Here is a 12,427-nt window from a genome sequence, read left to right on the forward strand (position 1 = left end):
AGAGAAGACAGAATGTAGCCTTGGGGTTCTAGAGAAGGCAAAATGTAGCCTTGGGGTTCTAGAGAAGAACGAATGTAGCCTTGGGGTTCTAAAGAAGAAAGAATGTAGCCTTGGGGTTCTAGAGAAGACAGAATGTAGCCTTGGGGTTCTAGAGAAGAAAGAATGTAGCCTTTGGGTTCTAAAGAAGAAAGAATGTAGCCTTGGGGTTCTAGAGAAGACAGAAGGTAGCCTTGGGGTTCTAAAGAAGAAATAATGTAGCCTTGGGGTTCTAAAGAGGAAATAATGTAGCCTTGGGGTTCTAAAGAAGACAGGATGTAGCATTGGGGTTCTAGAGGAGACAGAATGTAGCATTGGGGTTCTAAAGAAGAAATAATGTAGCCCTGGGGTTCTAAAGAAGACAGAATGTAGCCTTGGGGTTCTAGAGAAGACAGAAGGTAGCCTTGGGGTTCTAAAGAAGTCAGAAGGTAGCCTTGGGGTTCTAAAGAAGACAGAATGTAGCATTGGGGTTCTAGAGAAGACATAATGTAGCATTGGGGTTCTAAAGAATAAATAATGTAGCCTTGCGGTTCTAAAGAAGAAATAATGTAGCCCTGGGGTTCTAAAGAAGACAGAATGTAGCCTTGGGGTTCTAGAGAAGACAGAAGGTAGCCCTGGGGTTCTAGAGAAGACAGAAGGTAGCCTTGGGGTTCTAAAGAAGAAATAATGTAGCCTTGGTAGCCTTGGGGTTCTAAAGAAGACATAATATAGCCTTGGGGTTCTAAAGAAGAAAGAATGTAGCCCTGGGATTCTATAGAATAAATAATGTAGCCTTGGGGTTCTAAAGAATAAATAATGTAGCCTTGGGGTTCTAAAGAAGAAAGAATGTAGCCATGGGGTTCTAGAGAATAAATAATGTAGCCTTGGGGTTCTAAAGAATAAAGAATGTAGCCTTGGGGTTCTAAAGAAGAAAGAATGTAGCCTTGGGGTTCTAGAGAAGACAGAAGGTAGCCTTGGGGTTCTAGAAAAGACAGAAGGTAGCCTTGGGGTTCTAAAGAAGAAATCATGTAGCCTTGGGGTTCTAAAGAAGAAATAATGTAGCCTTGGGGTTCTAAAGAAGAAATAATGTAGCTTTGGGGTTCTAAAGAAGGCAGGATGTAGCATTGGGGTTCTAGAGAAGACAGAATGTAGCATTGGGGTTCTAAAGAAGAAATAATGTAGCCCTGGGGTTCTAAAGAAGACAGAATGTAGCCTTGGGGTTCTAGAGAAGACAGAAGGTAGCCTTGGGGTTCTAAAGAAGTCAGAAGGTAGCCTTGGGGTTCTAAAGAAGACAGAATGTAGCCTTGGGCTTCTAAAGAAGACATAATATAGCCTTGGGGTTCTAAAGAAGACAGAATGTAGCATTGGGGTTCTAGAGAAGACATAATGTAGCATTGGGGTTCTAAAGAAGAAATAATGTAGCCTTGGGGTTCTAAAGAAGAAATAATGTAGCCCTGGGGTTCTAAAGAAGACAGAATGTAGCCTTGGGGTTCTAGAGAAGACAGAAGGTAGCGCTGGGGTTCTAAAGAAGACAGAAGGTAGCCTTGGGGTTCTAGAGAAGACAGAAGGTAGCCTTGGGGATCTAAAGAACTCAGAAGGTAGCCTTGGGGTTCTAAAGAAGACAGAATGTAGCCTTGGGGTTCTAAAGAATACATAATATAGCCTTGGGGGTCTAAAGAAGAAAGAATGTAGCCTTGGGGTTCTAAAGAAGAAAGAATGTAGCCATGGGGTTCTAGAGAATAAAGAATGTAGCCTTGGGGTTCTAAAGAATAAAGAATGTAGCCTTGGGGTTCTAAAGAAGAAAGAATGTAGCCTTGGGGTTCTAGAGAAGACAGAAGGTAGCCTTGGGGTTCTAGAGAAGACAGAAGGTAACCTTGGGGTTATCTGTCAAAGTCCTTCTTCAGACTGAAATCCAAACCACATGGCCAATCAGCAGAGTTTCTGTGAAACGTGGGGTTTACGTTGTTGTGTGCAGCATGCAGCTCCCCTCCTCTAATTACAGCGCTCATTTGTTCACCATGCTGCAGACACCCCTGTGTCAGAGAGAGACTCAATAAATCACAGAGTCATTAGTGAGAAAATAAAAAAATGTTGTTCCTTTTATTGGTGTTTGATTAGTTGTTTGGTTACACAATGAAAAACTGTTTCTAAAATAAAGCTGTAAAGTATTTATTGTCTTCGGGGGAGAAAGGGTTTATATCTCCACCCCTGTAAGGACAGGAATGGCATTTATGCAGACAGATTGGCTGTGAACGCATGGTATGCATTTTCTTACTCTCGCGCCTCTCTTCATTATGTCAAGCAGCTTCGAAACATTTTGTGTCAGAAATAAAGTTCATGTGAGGAATTTCACAAGTGGCAAATATGCATTAGACTATAGTTACAGTATGTGGCCAGGAAATATGAATCCATGTGGGATCCACCGTAGAGGGCTAAAGAGAGGGTCACCCAATGGCACCATATTTCCTATATAGTGCATTACTTTTCACTAGGGAATAGGGTGCCATTTGGGATACAGGCTGTGTGGAGTATCTCCCTCCTGTGCTGTAACAACCTTCAACAGCAGGTGAACATGGAAACCAAACCAAGTCAGTCAGCACTCCATCACTGCAAGACTACCAGCTCACAGAGTATGGAACTCACATTCACATGTATTCACTCTGGACTGTTGTCCTCCGCCTCCCTCAAGTCAGATAATCATTTGATGCACACATACCCCCCCCTTCTCTCCTGTCCTCCTGCCCCCAGCTTATGGAGCCTCCTCAAGTCCATGAGAGGACAGGGCTGCCTGAGTGGAGAGTGAGAACTGAGAAAATCAAATCCAATTGCATTTGTCAAATGTGCCAAATGCACACTTACAGTACATGCTTACTTACAAGCCCTTAACCAACAATGCAGTTGAAGAAATAGAGTTAAGAAAATATTTACAAAATATATTAAAGTGAAAAAAAGAAACAAAATAATATCTAAAAGTAATACAAGAGAGTTACATAACAATATTGAAGCTATATACAGTGGGTACCGGTTCCGAGTCAATGTGTGTACAGGTTAGTCGAGGTCATTTGTAAAGTGACTATGCATAGATAATAAACAGTGAGTAGCAGCAGTGTAAAAACAAATGGTGGGGGTGTCAATGTAAAAATTCCGGGTGACCATTTGATTAATTGTTCAGCAGTCTTATGGCTTGGTGGTAGAAGCTGTTAAGGAGGCTTTTGGTCTTAGACGTGGCGCAACCGGTATCACTTGCCGTGCGGTAGCAGAGAGAACGGTCTATGAATTGGGTGACTGGAGTCTTTGACAATTTTTGGGGCCTTCCTCTGACACCGCCTAGTATATAGGTCCTGGATGTCAGGAAGCTTGGCCCCAGTGATGTACTGGGCCGTACACACTACCCTCTGTAGTGCCTTAAGGTTGGATGCTGAGCAGTTGCCATACCAGGCAGTGATGAAACCGGTCAAGATGCTCTCAATCTTTTCAGTCTCCTGAGTGGGAAAGGTGTTGTCTTGCCCTCTTCACAACCATTTTGGTGTGTTTGGACCATGATAGTTTGTTGGTGATGTGGATACCAAGGAACTTGAAACTCTTGACCCGCTCCACTTCAGCCCTATCAATGTTAATGGGGGCCTGTTTGGTCCTCCTTTTCCTATTGTCCACGATCAGCTCCTTTGTCTTGCTCACACTGAGGGAGAGGTTGTTGTCCACTGCCAGGTCTCTGACCTCCTCACTATAGGCTGTCTCATCATTGTCAGTGATCAGGCTGTTGTGTTGTCAGCACAACAGTGAGCTTTGTGGGCACTATGGTGTTGAACGCTGAGCTGTAGTCAATGAACAGCATTCTCACATAGTTGTTCGTTTCGTCCAGGTGGGAAAGGGCAGTGTGGTGTGCGATTGAGATTGCGTAATCTGTGGATCTGTTGGGGCGGTATGTGAATTGGAGTGGATCTAGGGTTTCCGGTATGATGGTGTTGATGTGACCAACCTTTCAAAGCACTTCCTGGCTACTGATGAGTGCTACTGGGCGGTAATAATTTAGGCAGGCTATCTTCTTTTTCTTGGGGACAGTGACTGTGGTGGTCATGTGGGTATTACAGACTCGGTCAGGGAGAGGTTGAAAATGTCAGTGAAGACACTTGCCAGTTGGTCCGCACATGCTTTGAGTACATGTCCTGGTAATCCATCTGGCCCTGTGGCTTTGTGAATGTTGATCTGTTTAAAGGTCTTTCTCACATCGGCTACGAAGAGAGTGATCACACAGTTGTCCAGAACAGCTGGTGCTCTCATGCATGCTTCAGTGTTGCTTGCCTCGAAGTGAGCACAAAAGGTATTTAGCTTGTCTGGTAGGCTCACGTCACTTGGCAGCTCGAGGCTGGGTTTCCCTTTGTAGTCCGTAACAGTTTTCAAGCCCTGCCACATAAAACCAGCATCAGAGCCGGTGTAGTAGGATTCAATATTAGTCCTGTATTGACGCTTTGCCTGTTTGATGGTTCGTCTGAGGGCATAGCGGAATTTCGTATAAGCGTCCAGATTAGTTTCCCGCTCCTTGAAAGTGGCAGCTCTAGCCTTTAGCTCGGTGCGGATTTTGCCTGTAATCCATGGCTTCTGGTTGGGAAATGTACGTACGGTCACTGTTGGGACTATGTCGTCCCACTGAGATGGTTTACTTCTCAATGCCATTGGATGAATCCCGGAACATATTCCAGTCTGCTAGCAAAACAGTCCTGTAGCTTAGCATCCGCATCATCTGACAGCTTTTGTTTTGAGAGAGCCACTGGTACTTCCTGCTTTAGTTTTTGCTTGTAAGCAGGAATCAGGATGATAGAATTATGGTCAGATTTTCCAAATTGAGGGCGAGGGAGAGCTTTGTATGCGTCTCTGTGTGTGGAGTAAAGGTGGTCTAGAGTTTTTTTCCCCTCTGGTTGCACATGTGACATGCTGGTAGAAATGAGGTAAAACGGTTTGCCTGCATTAAAACGGTCACCAAGTTTGCCTGCATTAAAGTCCCTGGTGTGCCGCTTCTGGATGAGCATGTTCTTGTTTGCTTATGGCCCTACACAGCTCGTTTAGTGCGGTCTCTGTGCCAGCATCGGTTTGTGGTGGTAAATAGACGGCCACGAATAATATAGAATAATATAGATCATGAGGTATTCTACCTCAGGCGAGCAATACCTCAAGACTTCTTTAATATTAGACATAGCGCACCAGCAGTTATTGACAAATAGACACACACCCCGTCCCAGATGTAGCTGCTCTTTCCTGCCGATGAATGGAGAAGCCAGACAGCTCTATCATTATCATCTTCAAATAATATTTTTGCAGGAATCTGCTTGCGAATGATTTTGCCGAAGATTGTATCACCGCCGGGCTGGGCAACCTGAGCTTTTGCTATCTCATCCGCCATGGCGCTAGACGTTGGTCTTTGTAGTACGCATGCCCATGTCGTCATACAGCCATGTCTCTGTGAAACATAAGATATTACAGTTTTTAATGTCCCGTTGGTAGGATATTCTTAATCGTAGATTGTCCCGTTTGTTTTCCAATTATTGCATTTTGTCCAATAATATGGAAGGAAGTGGTGGTTTTCCTACTCATCAGCTAATACTCACAAGGCACCCCGCACTCCTCCTCCTTTTCCTCCATCTTTTCTTCACATTCATGATGGAGATTTGGGCCTTGACAAAGCAGTATATCCTTCGTGTTTGGCTCTTTAAAGAAAAAATATTCGTCCAGTTTAAGGTGAGTAATCGCTGTTCTGATGTCCAGAAGCGCTTTTTGATCATAAGAGGCAGTAGCAGCAACATTATGTACAAAATGAGTTGCAAACAATGCAAAAAAAATACATATATATATATATATAGCACAGTTGGTTAGGAGCCCGTAAAACAGCAGCCCTCCCCTCCAGCGCCATTATCTCCCAGGGCTGACGGGGGCGAGGTGGAGGGATCAGCAGAGTGCTGCTCATGAGTCACATGAGATTAATCTGCTATTTGATGGGAAATGTGTCATTCTCAAGGTCCTGTCCAGCACGACAGGAAGATAGATTTAAGAGCCAACCAGGGATAAGATTAAATTTGTATTATTCTCTCCCTCTCTCTCTCTCTCACTCTCTCTCTCTCTCTCTCTCTCTCACTCTCTCTCTCTCTCTCTCACTCTCACTCTCTCTCTCTCTCTCTCTCTCTCTCTCTCTCCCTACCTCCCTCTTTTCCAATGGTGCAATCAAAACAGAACACTGTATTTACATGATCAACCTCTTACTGCCCCCCCACCCCACCCCTCTCCCCCAGGAAGATGATATACCCCTCTGCTTGACCCTTCACACTCAGTCACTGACTAAACAATGAGTGGGGCTAATGACTCCCTTCTATAGAATATCACTTACAAACCAGAGTATATTCCATGTGTGTATAGCTGTACCACTTACAAACCAGAGTATGTGACATGCGTGTGTATAGCTGTACCACTTACAAACCGGAGTATATGACATGTGTGTGTATAGCTGTACCACTTACAAACCGGAGTATATGACATGTGTGTGTATAGCTGTACCACTTACAAACCAGAGTATATGACATGTGTGTGTATAGCTGTACCACTTACAAACCAGAGTATATTCCATGTGTGTATAGCTGTACCACTTACAAACCAGAGTATATGCCATGTGTGTGTATAGCTGTACCACTTACAAACCAGAGTATATTCCATGTGTGTGTATAGCTGTACCACTTACAAACCAGAGTATATGACATGTGTCTGTATAGCTGTACCACTTACAAACCAGAGTATATGCCATGTGTGTGTATAGCTGTACCACTTACAAACCAGAGTATATTCCATGTGTGTGTATAGCTGTACCACTTACTAACCAGAGTATATGAAATGTGTGTGTATAGCTGTACCACTTACAAACCAGAGTATAATAAGAGCAGCGTCAACTCACCATCAGTACGACCAAGAATATGACTTTCGCGAAGCGGACCCTGTGTTCTGCCTTTCACCCAGGACAACAGAATGGATCCCAGCCGGCGACCCCAAAAAACGACTTCGAAAAAGGGGAAAACGAAGCGGTCTTCTGGTCAGACTCCGGAGACGGGCACATCGTGCACCACTCCCTAGCATTCTCCTCGCCAATGTCCAGTCTCTTGACAACAAGGTTGATGAAATCCGAGCAAGGGTAGCATTCCAGAGGGACTTCAGAGACTGTAACGTTCTTTGCTTCACGGAAACATGGCTCACTGGAGAGCCGCTATCGGAGACGGTGCAGCCAGCTGGTTTCTCCACGCATCGCGCCGACAGAAACAAACATCTTTCTGGTAAGAAGAGGGGCGGGGGCGTATGCTTTATGGTTAACGGGACGTGGTGTGGCCAAAACAACATACAGGAACTCATGTTCTTCTGTTCACCTGATTTAGAATTCCTCACAAACAAATGTAGACCGCATTATCTACCAAGGGAATTCTCTTCGATTATAATCACAGCCGTATATATTCCCCCCCAAGCAGACACATCGATGGCTCTGAACTAACTTTATTTGACTCTTTGCAAACTGGAATCCATATATCCGGAGGCTGCATTCATTGTAGCTGGGGATTTTAACAAGGCTAATCTGAAAACAAGACTCCCTAAATTTTATCAGCATATCGATTGCGCAACCAGGGCGGGAAAAACCTTGGATCATTGCTATTCCAACTTCCGCGACGCATATAAGGCCCTGCCCCGCCCTCCTTTCGGAAAAGCTGACCGGGACTCCATTTTGTTGATCCCTGCCTACAGACAGAAACTAAAACAAGAAGCTCCCGAGCTGAGGTCTGTTCAACGCTGGTCCGACCAATCTGATTCCACACTCCAAGACTGCTTCCATCACGTGGACTGGGATATGTTCCGTATTGCGTCAGACGACAACATTGACGAATACGCTGATTCGGTGTGCGAGTTCATTAGAACGTGCGTTGAAGATGTCGTTCCCATAGCAACGGTTAAAACATTCCCAAACCAGAAACCGTGGATTGATGGCAGCATTCGCGTGAAACTGAAAGCGCGAACCACTGCTTTTAATCAGGGCAAGGTGACTGGAAACATGACCGAATACAAACAGTGTAACTATTCCCTCCGTAAGGCAATCAAACAAGCTAAGCGTCAGTATAGAGACAAAGTAGAATCTCAATTCAACGGCTCAGACACAAGAGGTATGTGGCAGGGTCTACAGTCAATCACGGATTACAAAAAGAAAACCAGCACTGTCACGGACCAGGATGTCTTGCTGCCAGGCAGACTAAATAACTTTTTTGCCCGCTTTGAGGACAATACAGTGCCACTGACACTGCCCGCAACTAAAACATGCGGACTCTCCTTCACTGCAGCCGACGTGAGGAAAACATTTAAACGTGTCAACCCTCGCAAGGCTGCAGGCCCAGACGGCATCCCCAGCCGCGACCTCAGAGCATGCGCAGACCAGCTGGCTGGTGTGTTTACGTACATATTCAATCAATCCCTATCCCAGTCTGTTGTTCCCACATGCTTCAAGAGGGCCACCATTGTTCCTGTTCCCAAGAAAGATAAGGTAACTGAGCTAAACGACTACCGCCCCGTAGCACTCACTTCCGTCATCATGAAGTGCTTTGAGAGACTAGTCAAGGACCATATCACCTCCACCCTACCTGACACCCTAGACCCACTCCAATTTGCTTACCGCCCAAATAGGTCCACAGACGATGCAATCTCAACGACACTGCACACTGCCCTAACCCATCTGGACAAGAGGAATACCTATGTGAGAATGCTGTTCATCGACTACAGCTCGGCATTTAACACCATAGTACCCTCCAAGCTCGTCATCAAGCTCGAGACCATGGGTCTCGACCCCGCCCTGTGCAACTGGGTACTGGACTTCCTGACGGGCCGCCCCCAGGTGGTGAGGGTAGGCAACAACATCTCCACCCCGCTGATCCTCAACACTGGGGCCCCACAAGGGTGCGTTCTGAGCCCTCTCCTGTACTCCTTGTTCACCCACGACTGCGTGGCCACGCACGCCTCCAACTCAATCATCAAGTTTGCGGACGACACAACAGTGGTAGGCTTGATTACCAACAACGACGAGACGGCCTACAGGGAGGAGGTGAGGGCCCTCGGAGTGTGGTGTCAGGAAAATAACCTCACACTCAACGTCAACAAAACTAAGGAGATGATTGTGGACTTCAGGAAACAGCAGAGGGAACACCCCCCTATCCACATCGATGGAACAGTAGTGGAGAGGGTAGTAAGTTTTAAGTTCCTCGGCATACACATCACAGACAAACTGAATTGGTCCACCCACACAGACAGCATCGTGAAGAAGGCGCAGCAGCGCCTCTTCAACCTCAGGAGGCTGAAGAAATTCGGCTTGTCACCAAAAGCACTCACAAACTTCTACAGATGCACAATCGAGAGCATCCTGTCGGGCTGTATCACCGCCTGGTACGGCAACTGCTCCGCCCACAACCGTAAGGCTCTCCAGAGGGTAGTGAGGTCTGCACAACGCATCACCGGGGGCAAACTACCTGCCCTCCAGGACACCTACACCACCCGATGTCACAGGAAGGCCATAAAGATCATCAAGGACAGCAACCACCCGAGCCACTGCCTGTTCACCCCGCTATCATCCAGAAGGCGAGGTCAGTACAGGTGCATCAAAGCTGGGACCGAGAGACTGAAAAACAGCTTCTATCTCAAGGCCATCAGACTGTTAAACAGCCACCACTAACATTGAGTGGCTGCTGCCAACACACTGACTCAACTCCAGCCCCTTTAATAATGGGAATTGATGGGAATTGATGTAAAATATATCACTAGCCACTTTAAACAATGCTACCTAATATAATGTTTACATACCCTACATTATTCATCTCATATGTATATGTATATACTGTACTCTATATCATCTACTGCATCCTTATGTAATACATGTATCACTAGCCACTTTAACTATGCCACTTTGTTTACATACTCATCTCATATGTATATACTGCACTCAATACCATCTACTGTATCTTGCCTATGCTGCTCTGTACCATCACTCATTCATATATCCTTATGTACATATTCTTTATCCCCTTACACTTGTGTCTATAAGGTAGTAGTTTTGGAATTGTTAGCTAGATTACTTGTTGGTTATTACTGCATTGTCAGAACTAGAAGCACAGGCATTTCGCTACACTCGCACTAACATCTGCTAACCATGTGTATGTGACAAATAAAATTTGATTTGATTTGATATGCCATGTGTGTGTATAGCTGTACCACTTACAAACCAGAGTATATTCCATGTGTGTGTATAGCTGTACCACTTACAAACCAGAGTATATTCCATGTGTGTGTATAGCTGTACCACTTACAAACCAGAGTATATGACATGTGTGTGTGTTTGTATAAACGTATGTGAGGCCCTCTTGACAGTATATACCAGAATATGGGTGGGGATAGTGGGTTCGAGGTTGGGGGTTGGAGTGGGGGCGGGTCACATCACTTAAACATACATGTCCAACATAACAAGCATGCCTAAACTTTCCTATACACCATGTCACCCTCCTTGCGTATGCGAGTGCGTGTGTGCGAGTGCGTGTGCAAGTGTGTGAGTGCATGTGTGAGTGCGAGTGCGTGTGCGTGTGCGAGTGAGTGCGTGTGCGAGTGCGTATGTGTGTATAGGACCCAGTGGAAAAGGCACTATCTTTCTCAGCCTAATCAATCAGCCACAACCTAAACAACATGTCAACCACAGACAGCTTTAATTGACGGGAGGGATGAGGAAAATCTACGCCCCAGCTGCTGGTTACAGAGTGGGGCATACTGGAATGAGAGGAACATACTAACTAACTACTGGATTTTAGCCATGAGTAGGTACAGCCTAGTCTCATAGACTAGACGTAACATAGTCACTGCAAATCCGGGACACTCAAATTGGTATGATGTGATGTTTGGTATGGTTACATAAGACAGAAAGTTACTTAAGGCAAATAACTCGAATGTCATCACGGATAACTTTAATATTTTATTATTTAGCAACTTTGCAACAACTTAGCATGTTAGCTAACCCTTCATTTAACCCTAACCCTAACCTTAACCAATTAACAAAACTCCTAACCTTAACCTTAACTCTAACCTCTAACCCTAACCCCTAAACTAGCATCCTTAGCCACCTAGCAAACGTTAACATTAGCCCCCTACCTAATTTTAGCCACAACAAATTGGAATTCATAACATATCATACCTTTTGCTGATTTGTAACATATCATACAAATTGTAATTTGTAACATATCATACGAAATAGATGGTGGACATTCACAAATGAATACATAACATATGAAACGTAACATATCATACTAATTGGAGTGTTCCGGATTTAGTATAGTATATATTAGTGTTGTTGTGGGCTCCCGAGTGGCGCAGCAGTCTAAGGCACTGAATCTCAGTACAAGAAGTGTCACTATAGTACCTGGTTTAAATTCAGGCTGAAGTCTTTATTAAGGTTTATATAACAGCATGTGACAATAAAGAGCGGTAATTAATATTTTTGCGACCTTAAACCAACACTAAGCGATCTAGTCAAGAGGTATGGACCTCTTGGTGTAAAGGTGTTGGCAGGACATTTGCTGGACCCAGGTTCAAGTCCCAGGCGGGGATACATTAGCTGTCAGACGTGGGATGATGGAGAGGCGTCTATGTGTGAGGGACTTGGTATAGAGAACAGGTATGTTTTTGCCACTTAAAAGGAACAAATGGCTTTGCCACTGTGGTGGTACCCTAAAAAGGCAAATGTGTACCTTTTCGCTCTTTCAAGGTATGAACTGCAAGTGTACAATTATGTACACTGCCGTTCAAAAGACCAGCATCCCTGAGTCGCCTCTTCACTGTTGACGTTGAGATTGGTGTTTTGCGGGTACTGTTTAATGAAGCTGCCAGTTGAGGATTTGTGAGGCAACTGTTTCTCAAACTAGACACTCTAATGTACTTGTCCTCTTGCTCAGTTGTGCACTAGGGCCTCCCACTCCTCTTTCTATTCTGGTTAGAGCCAGTTTGCTCTGTTCTGTGAAGGGAGTAGTCCACAGCGTTGTACTAGATCTTCAGTTTCTTGGTAATTTCTCGCATGGAATAGCCTTCCTTTCTCAGAACAAGAATAGACTCACGAGTTTCAGAAGAGAGGTCTTTCTTTCTGGCAATTTTTTGCCTGTAATCGAACCCACAAATGCTGAATAGATGACTAGATACTCAACTAGTCTAAAGAAGGACAGTTTTATTGCTTCTTTAATCAGGACAACAGTGCTAACATAATTGCAAAAGGGTTTTCTAATGATTAATTAGCCTTTTAAAATTATGAACTTGGATTAGCTAACACAACGTGCCATTGGAACACAGGAGTGATGGTTGCTGATAAATGGGCCTCTGT

This window comes from Oncorhynchus kisutch, linkage group LG13, assembly GCF_002021735.2.
Source record: "Oncorhynchus kisutch isolate 150728-3 linkage group LG13, Okis_V2, whole genome shotgun sequence".
NCBI classification, from domain to species: Eukaryota; Metazoa; Chordata; class Actinopteri; order Salmoniformes; family Salmonidae; genus Oncorhynchus; species Oncorhynchus kisutch.